At 38.3% G+C, this 15465-nt stretch overlaps 1 protein-coding gene across 1 annotated transcript in view; it reads left to right on the top strand.

The window, feature by feature from the left end:
* LOC148950955 (uncharacterized) overlaps positions 1–15465 on the top strand; it is a 57494-nt gene that overhangs the window by 12674 nt on the left and 29355 nt on the right. The gene's annotated exons all lie outside the window — the stretch shown is intronic.

The following is a 15465-nucleotide window of genomic DNA, read 5'->3' as shown; positions in this document are numbered from 1 at the left end:
TGAATCTGAAAGTATAATTTTCATGTGGATGGACTATTCTAAAGAATAAAAACGGTTGAGGCTTAAGATATTTATTGCTTAAACATAACTGTGCATAAACATCGTAATTTTTTGTCTAATTGTGTGTGTGTGTAAGTTTTTGTTTGCATGTAAGTTTTTGTGTGCATGTAAGTTTTCGTGTGCATGTGTAAGTTTTTGTGTGTGTGTGTGTGTGTGTGTGTGTGTGTGTGTGTGTGTGTGTGTGTGTGTGTGTGTGTGTGTGTGTCTGATTTTTTTTTTGTTAGTGTGTGTGTGTGTGTGTGTGTGTGTGTGTGTGTGTGTGTGTGTGTGTGTGTGTGTGTGTGTGTGTGTGTGTGTGTGTGTGTGTGTGTGTGTGTGTGTGTGTGTGTGTGTGTGTGTGTGTGTGTGTGTGTGTGTGTGTGTGTGTGTGTGTGTGTGTGTGTGTGTGTGTGTGTGTGTGTGTGTGTGTGTGTGTGTGTGTGTGTGTGTGTGTGTGTGTGTGTGTGTGTGTGTGTGTGTGTGTGTGTGTGTGTGTGTGTGTGTGTGTGTGTGTGTGTGTGTGTGTGTGTGTGTGTGTGTGTGTGTGTGTGTGTGTGTGTGTGTGTGTGTGTGTGTGTGTGTGTGTGTGTGTGTGTGTGTGTGTGTGTGTGTGTGTGTGTGTGTGTGTGTGTGTGTGTGTGTGTGTGTGTGTGTGTGTGTGTGTGTGTGTGTGTGTGTGTGTGTGTGTGTGTGTGTGTGTGTGTGTGTGTGTGTGTGTGTGTGTGTGTGTGTGTGTGTGTGTGTGTGTGTGTGTGTGTGTGTGTGTGTGTGTGTGTGTGTGTGTGTGTGTGTGTGTGTGTGTGTGTGTGTGTGTGTGTGTGTGTGTGTGTGTGTGTGTGTGTGTGTGTGTGTGTGTGTGTGTGTGTGTGTGTGTGTGTGTGTGTGTGTGTGTGTGTGTGTGTGTGTGTGTGTGTGTGTGTGTGTGTGTGTGTGTGTGTGTGTGTGTGTGTGTGTGTGTGTGTGTGTGTGTGTGTGTGTGTGTGTGTGTGTGTGTGTGTGTGTGTGTGTGTGTGTGTGTGTGTGTGTGTGTGTGTGTGTGTGTGTGTGTGTGTGTGTGTGTGTGTGTGTGTGTGTGTGTGTGTGTGTGTGTGTGTGTGTGTGTGTGTGTGTGTGTGTGTGTGTGTGTGTGTGTGTGTGTGTGTGTGTGTGTGTGTGTGTGTGTGTGTGTGTGTGTGTGTGTGTGTGTGTGTGTGTGTGTGTGTGTGTGTGTGTGTGTGTGTGTGTGTGTGTGTGTGTGTGTGTGTGTGTGTGTGTGTGTGTGTGTGTGTGTGTGTGTGTGTGTGTGTGTGTGTGTGTGTGTGTGTGTGTGTGTGTGTGTGTGTGTGTGTGTGTGTGTGTGTGTGTGTGTGTGTGTGTGTGTGTGTGTGTGTGTGTGTGTGTGTGTGTGTGTGTGTGTGTGTGTGTGTGTGTGTGTGTGTGTGTGTGTGTGTGTGTGTGTGTGTGTGTGTGTGTGTGTGTGTGTGTGTGTGTGTGTGTGTGTGTGTGTGTGTGTGTGTGTGTGTGTGTGTGTGTGTGTGTGTGTGTGTGTGTGTGTGTGTGTGTGTGTGTGTGTGTGTGTGTGTGTGTGTGTGTGTGTGTGTGTGTGTGTGTGTGTGTGTGTGTGTGTGTGTGTGTGTGTGTGTGTGTGTGTGTGTGTGTGTGTGTGTGTGTGTGTGTGTGTGTGTGTGTGTGTGTGTGTGTGTGTGTGTGTGTGTGTGTGTGTGTGTGTGTGTGTGTGTGTGTGTGTGTGTGTGTGTGTGTGTGTGTGTGTGTGTGTGTGTGTGTGTGTGTGTGTGTGTGTGTGTGTGTGTGTGTGTGTGTGTGTGTGTGTGTGTGTGTGTGTGTGTGTGTGTGTGTGTGTGTGTGTGTGTGTGTGTGTGTGTGTGTGTGTGTGTGTGTGTGTGTGTGTGTGTGTGTGTGTGTGTGTGTGTGTGTGTGTGTGTGTGTGTGTGTGTGTGTGTGTGTGTGTGTGTGTGTGTGTGTGTGTGTGTGTGTGTGTGTGTGTGTGTGTGTGTGTGTGTGTGTGTGTGTGTGTGTGTGTGTGTGTGTGTGTGTGTGTGTGTGTGTGTGTGTGTGTGTGTGTGTGTGTGTGTGTGTGTGTGTGTGTGTGTGTGTGTGTGTGTGTGTGTGTGTGTGTGTGTGTGTGTGTGTGTGTGTGTGTGTGTGTGTGTGTGTGTGTGTGTGTGTGTGTGTGTGTGTGTGTGTGTGTGTGTGTGTGTGTGTGTGTGTGTGTGTGTGTGTGTGTGTGTGTGTGTGTGTGTGTGTGTGTGTGTGTGTGTGTGTGTGTGTGTGTGTGTGTGTGTGTGTGTGTGTGTGTGTGTGTGTGTGTGTGTGTGTGTGTGTGTGTGTGTGTGTGTGTGTGTGTGTGTGTGTGTGTGTGTGTGTGTGTGTGTGTGTGTGTGTGTGTGTGTGTGTGTGTGTGTGTGTGTGTGTGTGTGTGTGTGTGTGTGTGTGTGTGTGTGTGTGTGTGTGTGTGTGTGTGTGTGTGTGTGTGTGTGTGTGTGTGTGTGTGTGTGTGTGTGTGTGTGTGTGTGTGTGTGTGTGTGTGTGTGTGTGTGTGTGTGTGTGTGTGTGTGTGTGTGTGTGTGTGTGTGTGTGTGTGTGTGTGTGTGTGTGTGTGTGTGTGTGTGTGTGTGTGTGTGTGTGTGTGTGTGTGTGTGTGTGTGTGTGTGTGTGTGTGTGTGTGTGTGTGTGTGTGTGTGTGTGTGTGTGTGTGTGTGTGTGTGTGTGTGTGTGTGTGTGTGTGTGTGTGTGTGTGTGTGTGTGTGTGTGTGTGTGTGTGTGTGTGTGTGTGTGTGTGTGTGTGTGTGTGTGTGTGTGTGTGTGTGTGTGTGTGTGTGTGTGTGTGTGTGTGTGTGTGTGTGTGTGTGTGTGTGTGTGTGTGTGTGTGTGTGTGTGTGTGTGTGTGTGTGTGTGTGTGTGTGTGTGTGTGTGTGTGTGTGTGTGTGTGTGTGTGTGTGTGTGTGTGTGTGTGTGTGTGTGTGTGTGTGTGTGTGTGTGTGTGTGTGTGTGTGTGTGTGTGTGTGTGTGTGTGTGTGTGTGTGTGTGTGTGTGTGTGTGTGTGTGTGTGTGTGTGTGTGTGTGTGTGTGTGTGTGTGTGTGTGTGTGTGTGTGTGTGTGTGTGTGTGTGTGTGTGTGTGTGTGTGTGTGTGTGTGTGTGTGTGTGTGTGTGTGTGTGTGTGTGTGTGTGTGTGTGTGTGTGTGTGTGTGTGTGTGTGTGTGTGTGTGTGTGTGTGTGTGTGTGTGTGTGTGTGTGTGTGTGTGTGTGTGTGTGTGTGTGTGTGTGTGTGTGTGTGTGTGTGTGTGTGTGTGTGTGTGTGTGTGTGTGTGTGTGTGTGTGTGTGTGTGTGTGTGTGTGTGTGTGTGTGTGTGTGTGTGTGTGTGTGTGTGTGTGTGTGTGTGTGTGTGTGTGTGTGTGTGTGTGTGTGTGTGTGTGTGTGTGTGTGTGTGTGTGTGTGTGTGTGTGTGTGTGTGTGTGTGTGTGTGTGTGTGTGTGTGTGTGTGTGTGTGTGTGTGTGTGTGTGTGTGTGTGTGTGTGTGTGTGTGTGTGTGTGTGTGTGTGTGTGTGTGTGTGTGTGTGTGTGTGTGTGTGTGTGTGTGTGTGTGTGTGTGTGTGTGTGTGTGTGTGTGTGTGTGTGTGTGTGTGTGTGTGTGTGTGTGTGTGTGTGTGTGTGTGTGTGTGTGTGTGTGTGTGTGTGTGTGTGTGTGTGTGTGTGTGTGTGTGTGTGTGTGTGTGTGTGTGTGTGTGTGTGTGTGTGTGTGTGTGTGTGTGTGTGTGTGTGTGTGTGTGTGTGTGTGTGTGTGTGTGTGTGTGTGTGTGTGTGTGTGTGTGTGTGTGTGTGTGTGTGTGTGTGTGTGTGTGTGTGTGTGTGTGTGTGTGTGTGTGTGTGTGTGTGTGTGTGTGTGTGTGTGTGTGTGTGTGTGTGTGTGTGTGTGTGTGTGTGTGTGTGTGTGTGTGTGTGTGTGTGTGTGTGTGTGTGTGTGTGTGTGTGTGTGTGTGTGTGTGTGTGTGTGTGTGTGTGTGTGTGTGTGTGTGTGTGTGTGTGTGTGTGTGTGTGTGTGTGTGTGTGTGTGTGTGTGTGTGTGTTCACTGAAAATTCCTTTTTTTGCCAAGCCGTGACCTCCTAATTAAAGGATATGAATTAGATTCATGGGAACGTAATTTCATCATATTTTGCGTATTTCCGTTGGAAAAAAAACACTGAAAAGCCATTTTGAGGGCTATATTTGTGAGTTTTTCACTGAAAATTCCTTTTTGCCAAGCCTGGACCTCCTAATTAAAGGATATGAATTAGAACCATGGAAACGTAATTTCATCATATTTTGCGTATTTCCGTTGGAAAAAACACCGAAAAGCCATATTAAGAGCTATATTTGTGAGTTTTTCACTGAAAATTCCTTTTTGCCAAGCCATGACCCCCCCCCCTAAGTAAAGGATATGAATTAGAACCATGGAAACATAATTTCATCGTATTTTGCGTATTTTCGCTGGAAAATACACTGATCTGTGTCTATCAATATCAATTCTGAATCTCATAAATGCTTTTACCAAGGACATTAAATCTTTTATAGAATTCTACAAAGGACATTAATTCGGGGGGGGGGTTGTGGGGGTCGGGGTTCTCCCTTACCTAACCTGAAATTGTGATTTCGGAGAAAATCTTTAAGCGTTTCCGGTTAACTTGCCTTTTTTAGAGATGAGCATTTAGGGTTCTCTTACCTGCTGAACCTGAAAGTGTGATTTCAGAGAAATTCATTAAGCGTTTAGGGTTGACTTACCTTTTTTGGGATGAGCATTTAGGGTTCTCCAATATGCTGAACTTGAAAGTGTAATTTCCGAGAAATTCTTTGAGCGTTTAGGGTTAACTTACCTTTTTTGGGATGAGCATTTAGGGTTCTCTTACATGCTGAACCTGAAAGTTTGTTCCCTGACATGTTGAATCTGAAAGTATAATTTTCATGTGGATGGACTATTCTAAAGAATAAAAACGGTTGAGGCTTAAGATATTTATTGCTTAGACATAACTGTGCATAAACATCGTAATTTTTGTCTAATTGTGTGTGTGTGTGTGTGTGTGTGTGTGTGAGAGTTTTACAAGGATTGTTTGTTTTTTGGTGGGAGGGGGTTTTGCTGGGGGGTGGGGGTGGGTGTTGGTGGGTTTGTTTGTGTGTGGGTTGTTGGGTTGGGTGTTTGTTTTTATTTATTGGTGTTTATGTGTATGTGTGTGTGTGTGTGTATCTGTATATGTATATGTATTTGTGTGTGTGTGTGTGTGTGTGTGTGTGTGTGTGTGTGTGTGTGTGTGTGTGTGTGTGTGTGTGTGTGTGTGTGTGTGTGTGTGTGTGTGTGTGTGTTTTTGTGTTCATGTCATTTTAAGATACGTAAAAAAGTAAAAAAAACATATTAAAAAAATCAAGAAAGTATTTACGAAATGGGGAGGGGACTCTTTGACGCTGGAAAATGGGTTTAGGAATAATATAATGAAAGGAACTTGTTCAGATGAGATATAATAAAGCCATAAAAAAGTATTAAAAAAAATGGAGGGACGACTCGTTTGGGGCCCATTGGTTCGAAAATAAACTATTCTCGTAAAATCTGAACTAATATATGTTTTCCGCAGGAAACTCGAGTTTTTGATCATAGTGTTATCAATCTTTTAGGATGTATGGAGCGAGTGGGACCTCACTCATGAGGAGGAAATTCTTTTGTGCGATATATGCATTGATGATGCTGATGATGTAATAGAGATCCATTATACAGAGGACGGATTATCGTATGCGTTGGAGGATTTGGTGCGGAGGGGACCTTCAGGCCGACTCTGTATAGAAGATGATGAGCGGTTGCTTGATGGTTTGCCCTCTTCGACAAATAACATACGAATACGAGAGGATTTATTCGAGGACATGCCTCCTCTCCTAGATATAGTAGTAAATGAAGAAGAAGACGAGGTTCAAGTAATAGAACCCGAGATTGTGTACATAAAAACTATAATAAATATTGATTTATCATAAGAATAAAGATTAGAAAAATGATTTATTTTTATCTTTGATAGAAAACTTGGTTGTGGACTGATAATACTCTATGGGGTGATTTAATCAAACTGAACTATTCATGTACCGTAGTCTCTGCTGGTATCCTTATTCTATACATATCTAGTATGAGAAAATAGAAATAGCACAATCAAATTTATTGTATGATTACAATATAAAACACATTATACATATTAATAATTAGATTTAACGATAAATCATATATGGGAACTCTTCCACCATGGTTGCCGTTGTTTAAAATCCTTTTCGTAGAATGACCTCTTTTGTTGTCTCTTAAAGGACCACTTTTTCTCTTCTCTTAGAGCATAATCATCATAATAATCCGAGTTATATCTTGCACTATATACATTTTTCTTTGGGTTTTCACTGCTGTTTTTTACACTATAGAGAAAGCCCTCTTTTACTAGTCTCTTCTTTTGGTCTTCCTTTTCTAACATATCAATCCTTCTTTTATCTGAGCTTACTTGCAATCGGTATAAATTTCTCTCCATGTCACGTATAATTTTTCTTCTCGTTTCCTCCAGATTCTTCTCATCTGTCTCTGCCTCTATGCAGTCTAAACATTAAGTAGGTTGGTGTGAATACTCAAAATCATGAAAATGTCCCTTACAAATAAAACAATTGCAATAAAAGGATATTTCTAACTCAACTTGTTCACTCATGTTATTACACTGCTCACTAAGAACTTAGTGAATCCTATTCACAGTTTGATAAAACTATAGCAAAAATCCTCTCCTTACACTCCCTCCGCCGCTCATGTATAAGCAAGCTCTCTGATTGGTTAAGAAGGGGGATCTAACTGTTTCCCGGAAACTCATAACATTTGGCTCGAACAACAACAACAATAACAACAACATTGACCTTGGCATTCGCTGAGAGCGTGCCCAAAACAACAACAGTAACATTGACCCCATTAACCACGTGTTCCCCCTTATGACTCTATCGCGTGCCCAAAACAACAACAAAAACACTGACCCCATTAACCACGTGTTCACCCTAATGACTCTATCGCGTGCACAAAACAACAAGAACAACATTGACCTCATTAACCACGTGTTTCCCCTTATGACTCTATCGCGTGCCCAAAACAATAACAACAACATTTACCCCATTAACCACGTGTTCCCCCTTATGACTTTATAGTCCATGAAAGTGACAAAGTTCCTGTTTTTCCATTCTCACTGAGAAAATCCATAAAAACATCAAATAAATCGACCAACACACATAACCATCCATAAACTATGTAAAAAAGTTGTAGGTGGCAGCACGGGTGGGCAATGGGATCAATAGGGTCACCTCTACTGTCAGTATATATGATACTGATACTTAAATCCTATACCTATATGATACTTGTATAAATACTGGTATGACCCTGATGTTTGTATCTTTGTTTTCAAATGCTTAAACTGTACTTCAAATATTATAGTTTTAGCCCAAATAATTATTAGTTACAATAGAATCTATTCAGAAAGAGTATTAAGCCAAATCACTGGCTCTTAGCTACTTAGAGCTAGTCTTGGCCATAGTTCATACGCATATTTTACGAGCAAGTTTAACCTGAAGTATGCTGCAGCGGGATTCGAACGGTAAAGGTTAAGACCAGGGGCACACTTGAAGTAAAACCCTGACAATTCTGAAAAATACTTTGAACAATCATAAATGCAGTACTTACTTATCTCATTTCTAAAGGCACATTGATTCACTCTACTTCCCCCTTTCTGTTACGTACATTTGTAACCAGAGCCTTATCCAGGATCTTTTTTTCGGGAGGGGGGGTGTACAAAAGGCTTTTTCGGGAATTTTTTTTGCAGCAGTTGACAAAAAAAGCCAAAAACTTTAAATAATAAAAATCTGAATATTTCGACTTCACGTTCGGGGGCCTTTATCAACAGAGAAAAATGAATTAAGCAAAATTAAAAGCAACATATATAGAAAAAGACAAACAAGAAAAAATACTCACATCTGAATAACTTCCAAAATAACTGAACAAATATTAATATGACTTCCAATAGACTGATAATGCAAATAGCATGAATATGCAACGCAGATAAAGATGTTCTTCCTTTTTTATTCCCATTATACTTCACAATAGCGGATGGCAAACTCTATTATTACAATGGGAAACAGCTAACGCTAGTATTTGCAATGGGGAACGCTGCACAATCAGTGAAGAAAAAAGTAGCGCCATTTAAAGGGCTACTATAAACTGGAATGTATATCTATGTATCAGGGGGGGGGGGGCATGAGTCAAGCAATGCGCCTTTAGGAATGAGATAAGTAACTATTTTTGATTGTCGCTTGTCGAATTTTATAGGTTTCCTTCAAATGTGCTCCTGGACTTTTATCATTTGTGCTTTACGAAATCTCAAAAAGCATGACAGAGCAAATTTCCAAACATTAAAAATAAAACGAAACATTACAAAAGGATCAATTTGAATAGAAAAAGGCGAGGTCACTTCGATAGGAAAAAGCTTGGTGTAATAGTATAGTGATTGGTCTTTTTTGGCTGGGAATCACAAAATTTTTTGGTCAGTGGAGGTCGCAGTATACAATATAATTATACAACAATGAGTTTAAGTGAACAGTCGGACTAAAGGAGGATGGGGCGAAAATCGATAAGAAGCTGAATCTGATAGCTCTACATACAGCACCGCCAGCTTCGCTGTTGCATCGGGTACTCCAAACTTACGAGTTTACTGTTACCCTGCCAAAGGGGGGTGGGGATAAAGTAAAATTAACAATATATAAAATAAAAAACAGGATTTATTTAACAAATGTCGTCTTTAAAAGGAGGTAAAGACCAAAAAGTAGAGGATAGATTGATCACAAAAAGTAAAATTTATTAAAATAAAAAAAACGATTTTTTTCCTCTGAAAATAAGTAGCAACATTAAAACCTAAAACGAACAGAAATTATTCCGTATAGTAGTGGGGTGGCCCCATCCTCAATTCACCGCTCTTTACGCTAAAATTTGGCCTTTTATCCTTATTCTTCAAGAACGATCCCTGAAATAAAAGGGCCGTTTATTTAGAATTAGAACCTTTTTCAAAACTAATTAAAACATTAGCGTGAAAAGAGGAGTATTGGGGAGGGAGCATCCCCCTAACATTCGGAATAATTTATGTTCGTTTTAATGCTGATCCATACTTTCAGTGGAAAAAAACTTGTTATTTTTTATTTAATTAAAAAGAATTAACCACCTGAAAAACACTAGTTGATAGTGCCTACAATGTAAATAGTCAACTGTAAGAAATGAGGTTACTAACACCAAACATGAAATCATTTAGCCTCCCTCTCAGAGGTCGAATCGAGCCTGGACGCCTGGGACCAATTGCCAAACTGCCTAGTGTTTAGACCAATGACAAGAGATTTGAAATTACCACCCAATACCGAGGTGTTCTCACTCTTAGAAATCGTGTACACCAGGTAATACGTTCCAAGTGTGGCAGAAACTAATTCTATAATTTGCATGTCGATTTTTGTCAACAAAACCCCTTCAAAATTCAAGAATATTAGCAAATTTTGCTAAAACTTGAACTCTGCCAAGCGTGGTGCAACTGTGCGGCACACGTGGCGCTCTGAGATGTGCACCAAGTGGCGGAAATTGGGATCCCCTCGTCCAATTCCAAAATTTTTGAAACCTAGGAGGACCATTTTTTCAATAAAAATACCAGAAAAGTATGTATTTAAAATGCATATTTAAAAATCAAGAGAAATAGAAATATAGGAATAGAAAAATCTAGAGAGCGGGAGTAGTAATCTATCTAGTACCACGACGAGTGATTGCGTAATTTGTCTTATCTCTAGCATATAGAAGAATATACACTACAGTTTCACGGGCACATTGTAAAAAGCGGGCAAACCTATAAAGTGCCAAACACGTTTTGAAACTATAGTCAAGGTTGTATAAGACAATCAGACTGGTTTTATTACTATTGATATCAACCATACATGGAATTGCACAAGAATGTGCAACACAGTCTTCTGTGCACATTTTAAAAAGCTGGCAGTACGAGTGGGGATTCCCCACTGGTTCCTGAAGTCTAGCTTGCTGCACAAGCTTGCTTCAACTCCATGTTTTCATGGATGCTACAATCAGAACTGTTTGATTGACATTTGCAAAAAGGGATAACGGATTCGCGAATTGGACTGTACGAACGATCTTATTTGAATAATAGGAAAAAAACAGAGCTAGATAACATTTGTGAATTGGATCGTATGAAGATGGAGAAAAAGGGTTAAAGTGATTAGCAGTTAAGGTAGCCTCAATGGCGTTTGAACAGTGTTGTCAGTTTAAATAGAGTCTAACGTTATAGTATACTAAAAAGTTTATACTAAGAGAGATGTAGATGGTAAGAAAAGAATTTTAATAATGGATAGCTTTATTTCTTCGATTTGTTCTGTATAATACAGAAGTAATGTTTTAACAGTGTTGTCAGTTTAAAACAGAGTCTTACGTTATAGTATACTAAATAGTTGATACTAAGAGAGATGTAGATGGCAAGAAAATAATTTTAATAATGAAATTGAAAACAAAGCTTAGAAATCCTTGCAAATCAAGTAGTAAGGTGTATGTGAGTACGAACCATCAAGAATCATAAGCACCAACGACCCTAACCAGCAGAGACATTAACCCCCCAAAGGTCCCCTATCCCCAAACTCGGAGGGCGCCCCCCCCCCTCCCCTCCAAATTTTTAGCACCATCCCCCCATTTTTGGATTTTTTTTTAGTTTTTTTTAATTTTTTTAATTATTTTTTTTAACATGATATATTTGTTCAACTTTTTTTTACATGTCTTCGAATGAGATGAAAAATACTTAAAACAAAACAAAAAAATCATAGTTACATTCTATTGATTTTTCAAAGTTCATTTTGAATTTCTTTCCTTGAAATACAAGAGTTGGAATATTTCAGTAGTTTTGTCGTGGTTTACCTTGTCACACTTACATTCTCATGATTTTTCAAATTTCATTTTGGATTTCTTTCGTTTAAATGCAACAGTTGGAATATTTCGGTAGTGTTTTGTCGTGGTTTACCTTGTCAAACTTACATTCTCTTGATTTTTCAAAGTTCATTTTGGATTTCTTTCATTGAAATGCAAGAGTTGGAATATTTTAGTAGTGTTTTGTTATGGTTTACCTTGTCACACTTACATTCTATTGATTTTTTAAAGTTTATTTTGGATTTCTTTCGTTGAAATGCAAGAGTTTTAATATTTCAGTAGTGTTTTGTTATGGTTTACATTTTCACAGTTACATTCTATTGATTTTTCAAAGTTCATTTTTTGAATTTCTTTCGTTGAAAGGCGAGAGTTGGAATATTTCAGTAGTGTTTTGTTATGGTTTACCTTGTCACAGTTACATTCTCTTATTGTTTCAAAGCTCATTTTAGATTCCTTTCATTGAAATGCAAGAGTTTGAATATTTCAGCAGTGTTTTGTTGTGATTTACCTTGTCATAGTTAATTTCTCTTGATTTTACAATGTTCATTTTGGATTTCTTTCTTTTAAATGCAAGAGTTGGAATATTTCAGTAGTGTTTTGCTGTGGTTTACCTTGTCACAGTTACTTTCTTTTGATTTTTCAAAGTTAATTTGGGAATTTATTTCATTGAAATGCAAGATTTGGAATATTTTAGTAGTGTTTTCTTGTGGTTTAGCTTGTCATAGTTACATTCTCTTGAGTTTTCAAAGTTCATTTTGGAATTCTTTCGTTGAAATGCAAGAGTTGGAATATTTCAGTAGTGTTTTGTTGTGCTTTAACTTGTCACAGTTACATTCTCTTGATTTTTCAAAGTTCATTTTAGATTTCTTTCGTTGAAATGCAAGAGTTGGAATATTTCAGTAGCGTTTTGTCGTGGTTTACCTTGTCACAGTTACATTCTCTTGATTTTTCAAAGTTCATTTGGATTTCTTTCGTTGAAATGCATGACTTGGAATATTTCAGTAGTGGTTTTCCGTGGTTTACCTTGTCACAGTTACACTCTCTTTGATTTTTCAAAGTTCATTTTAGATTTCTTTCGTTGAAATGCAAGAGTTGGAATATTTCAGTAGTATTTTGTCGCGGTTTACCTTGTCACAGTTACATTCTCTTGATATTTCAAAGTTCATTTTGGGTTTCTTTCGTTGAAATGCATGACTTGGAATATTTCAGTAGTGGTTTGTCCTGGTTTGCCTTGTCACAGTTACATTCTCTTGATTTTTCAAAGTTCATTTTTGAATTTCTTTCGTTGAAATGGAAGAGTTGGAATATTTCAGTAGTATTTTGTCGTGGTTTACTATGTCAAAGTTACATTCTATTGATTTTTCAAAGTTCATTTTGAATTTGTTTCGTTGAAATGCATGAGATGGAAACCTGATTTGTCGGATATGTCGGAAATTTTTTTTTTATCAAGGAAATATCTGAATGCGTTTAAGGTATAGTACGAATGGCTTGCAAATAACACAAAAATACTATCAGAATGAATCAGGATGTTGATAAATCAGGATGTTGATAAATTCTTTATCAACATCTGTTGTTGGATATGTCATTATGAAGAAAAATTGTAAGTAAGTAAAAAAGTAAGTAAGTAACAAACTCTTTCTTGAATTCACCTCTTGGATACACAATACAGAAATTTAATCAAGAGAATGTAAGTTTGACAAGGTAAAGCACAACAAAACACTACTGAAATATTCCAACTCTTGCATTTCAATGAAAGAAATCCAAAATGAAATTTGAAAAATCAAGAGAATGTAACTGTGACAAGGTAAACCACAATAAAACACTACTGAAATATTCCAACTCTTGCATTTTAACGAAAGAAATCCAAAATGAACTTTGAAAAACCAAGAGAATGTAATTGTGACAAGGTAAAGCACAACAACACACTGCTGAAATACACCAACTCTTGCATTTCAACGAAAGAAATCAAAATGAACTTTGAAAAATCAAGAGAATGTAACTTTGACAAGATAAACCACAACAAAAGACTACTGAAATATTCCAACTCTTGCATTTCAAGGAAAGAAATTCCAAAATTAACTTTGAAAAATCAAGAGAATGTAAGTGTGACAAGGTAAACCACAACAAAACACTACTGAAATATTCCAACTCTTGCATTTCAACGAAAAAAATCCAAAATGAACTTTGAAATATAAAGAGAATGTAAGTTTGACAAGGTAAAACACAACAAAATACTACTGAAATATTCCAACTCTTGCATTTGAATGAAAGAAATCCAAAATGAACTTTGAAAAATCAAGAGAATGTAACTGTGACGAGGTAAACCACATTAAAACACTACTGAAATATTCCAACTCTTGCATTTTAACGAAATAAATTCAAAAGGAACTTTGAAAAATCAAGAGAAAGTAATTGTGACAAGGTAAAGCACAACAAAACACTACTGAAATATTCCAACTCTTGCATTTCAAAGAAAGGAATCCAAAATGAACTTTGAAAAATCAAGAGAATGTAACTGTGACAAGGTAAACCATAACAAAGCACTACTGAAATATTCCAACTCTCATCTTTCAACGAAAGAAATTCAAAAAATGAACTTTGAAAAATGAATAGAATGTAACTGTGACAATGTAAACCATAACAAAACACTACTGAAATATTCAAACTCTTGCATTTCAACGAAAGAAATCCAAAATGAACTTTAAAAAATCAGTAGAATGTAAGTCTGACAAGGTAAACCATAACAAAACACTACTGAAATATTCCAACTCTTGCATTTCAATGAAAGTAATACAAAATGAACTTTGAAAAATCAAGAGAATGTAACTGTGACAAGGTAAACCAAGACAAAACACTACTGAAATATTCCAACTCTTGCATTTCAACGAAAGAAATCCAAAATGAACTTTGAAAAATCATGAGAATGTAAGTGTGACAAGGTAAACCACGACAAAACACTACTGAAATATTCCAACACTTGCATTTCAACGAAAGAAATTCAAAATGAACTTTGAAAAATCAATAAAATGTAACTATGATTTTTTGTTTTGTTTTAAGTATTTTTCATCTCATTCGAAGACATGTAAAAAAAAGTTGAAAAAATATATCATGTTAAAAAAAATAATTTAAAAAAATCCAAAAAAAAATGGGGGGAGGGGGCCAAAATTTGGAGGGGAGGGGAGAGCGCCCTCCGAGTTTGGGGATAGGGGACCGGTGGGGGGTTGATGTCTCTGCTGGTTAGGTTCATTGGTGCTTATGATCCTTGATGGTTCGTACTCACATACACCTTACTACTTGATTTTCAAGGATTTCTAAGGTTTGTTCTGAATTTCATTATTAAATTTATTGTCTTGCCATCTACATCTCTCTTAGTATCAACTGTTTAGTATACTATAACGTTAGACTCTATTTTAAACTGACAACACAGTTCAAACGCCTTTTGTGTATTATACAGAACACATCGAAGAAGTAAAGCTATCCATTATTAAAATTCTTTTCTTGCCATCTACATCTCTGTTAGTATCAATTTTTTAGTATACTATAACGTTAGACTCTATTTTAAACTGACAACACTGTTCAAATGCTATTGAGGTTACCTTAACTGCTAATCACTTTAACCCTTTTTCTCCATCTTCATACGATCCAATTCGCAAATGTTATCTAGCTCTGTTTTTTTCCTATTATTCAAATAAGAATGTTCGTAGTCCAATTCGCGAATCCCTTATCCCTTTTTGCAAATGTCAATCAAACAATTCTGATTGTAGCATCCATGAAAACATGGAGTTGAAGCAAACTTGTGCAGCAAGCTAGACTTCAGGAACCAGTGGGGAATCCCCACTCGTACTGCCAGCTTTTTAAAATGTGCACAGGAAACTGTGTTGCACATTCTTGTGCAATTCCATGTATGGTTGATATCAATAGCAATAAAACCAGTCTGATTGTCTTATACAACCTTGACTATAGTTTCAAAACGTGTTTGGCACTTTATAGGTTTGCCCGATTTTTACAATGTGCCCGTGAAACTGTAGTGTATATTCTTCTATATGCTAGAGATAAGACAAATTACGCAATCACTCGTCGTGGTACTAGATAGCTTACTACTAGCGGGGCAAAAATCTAGCTGGAAAAAATATATCCCTCAATTGAATCTTCTAATGTTCTTTTAGAGTAAAAGGGGGGAAGGATTTTTTCTGCTTAAATTAGTATTTCCAAAGTTATATTTTTGGTAAGCCTATCCTGCAGAATATTGCAAGAAAACATGTGTTCTGTCTGTATAGCTGGAGGATGAAATTTTAAGGGTTTTTTTCAAGTGGGTAGGAGATGATCATGGATTTTTATGTTGTAGGGGGACAAAACAAATTTATCGTTTTTCATACCCGTCGGCCAACAGGGTTCGCTGTTAGTCTGTTTTCAATGATTCACATTGTCATTTGTATACTTTATTTTCTTCAGAT

This window comes from Artemia sp. Qi Xiang Cuo, chromosome 6, assembly GCF_049724085.1.
Source record: "Artemia sp. Qi Xiang Cuo chromosome 6, ASM4972408v1, whole genome shotgun sequence".
In the NCBI taxonomy this organism is placed as follows: Eukaryota; Metazoa; Arthropoda; class Branchiopoda; order Anostraca; family Artemiidae; genus Artemia; species Artemia sp. Qi Xiang Cuo.
This window is presented reverse-complemented; position numbering and strand designations above follow the sequence as displayed.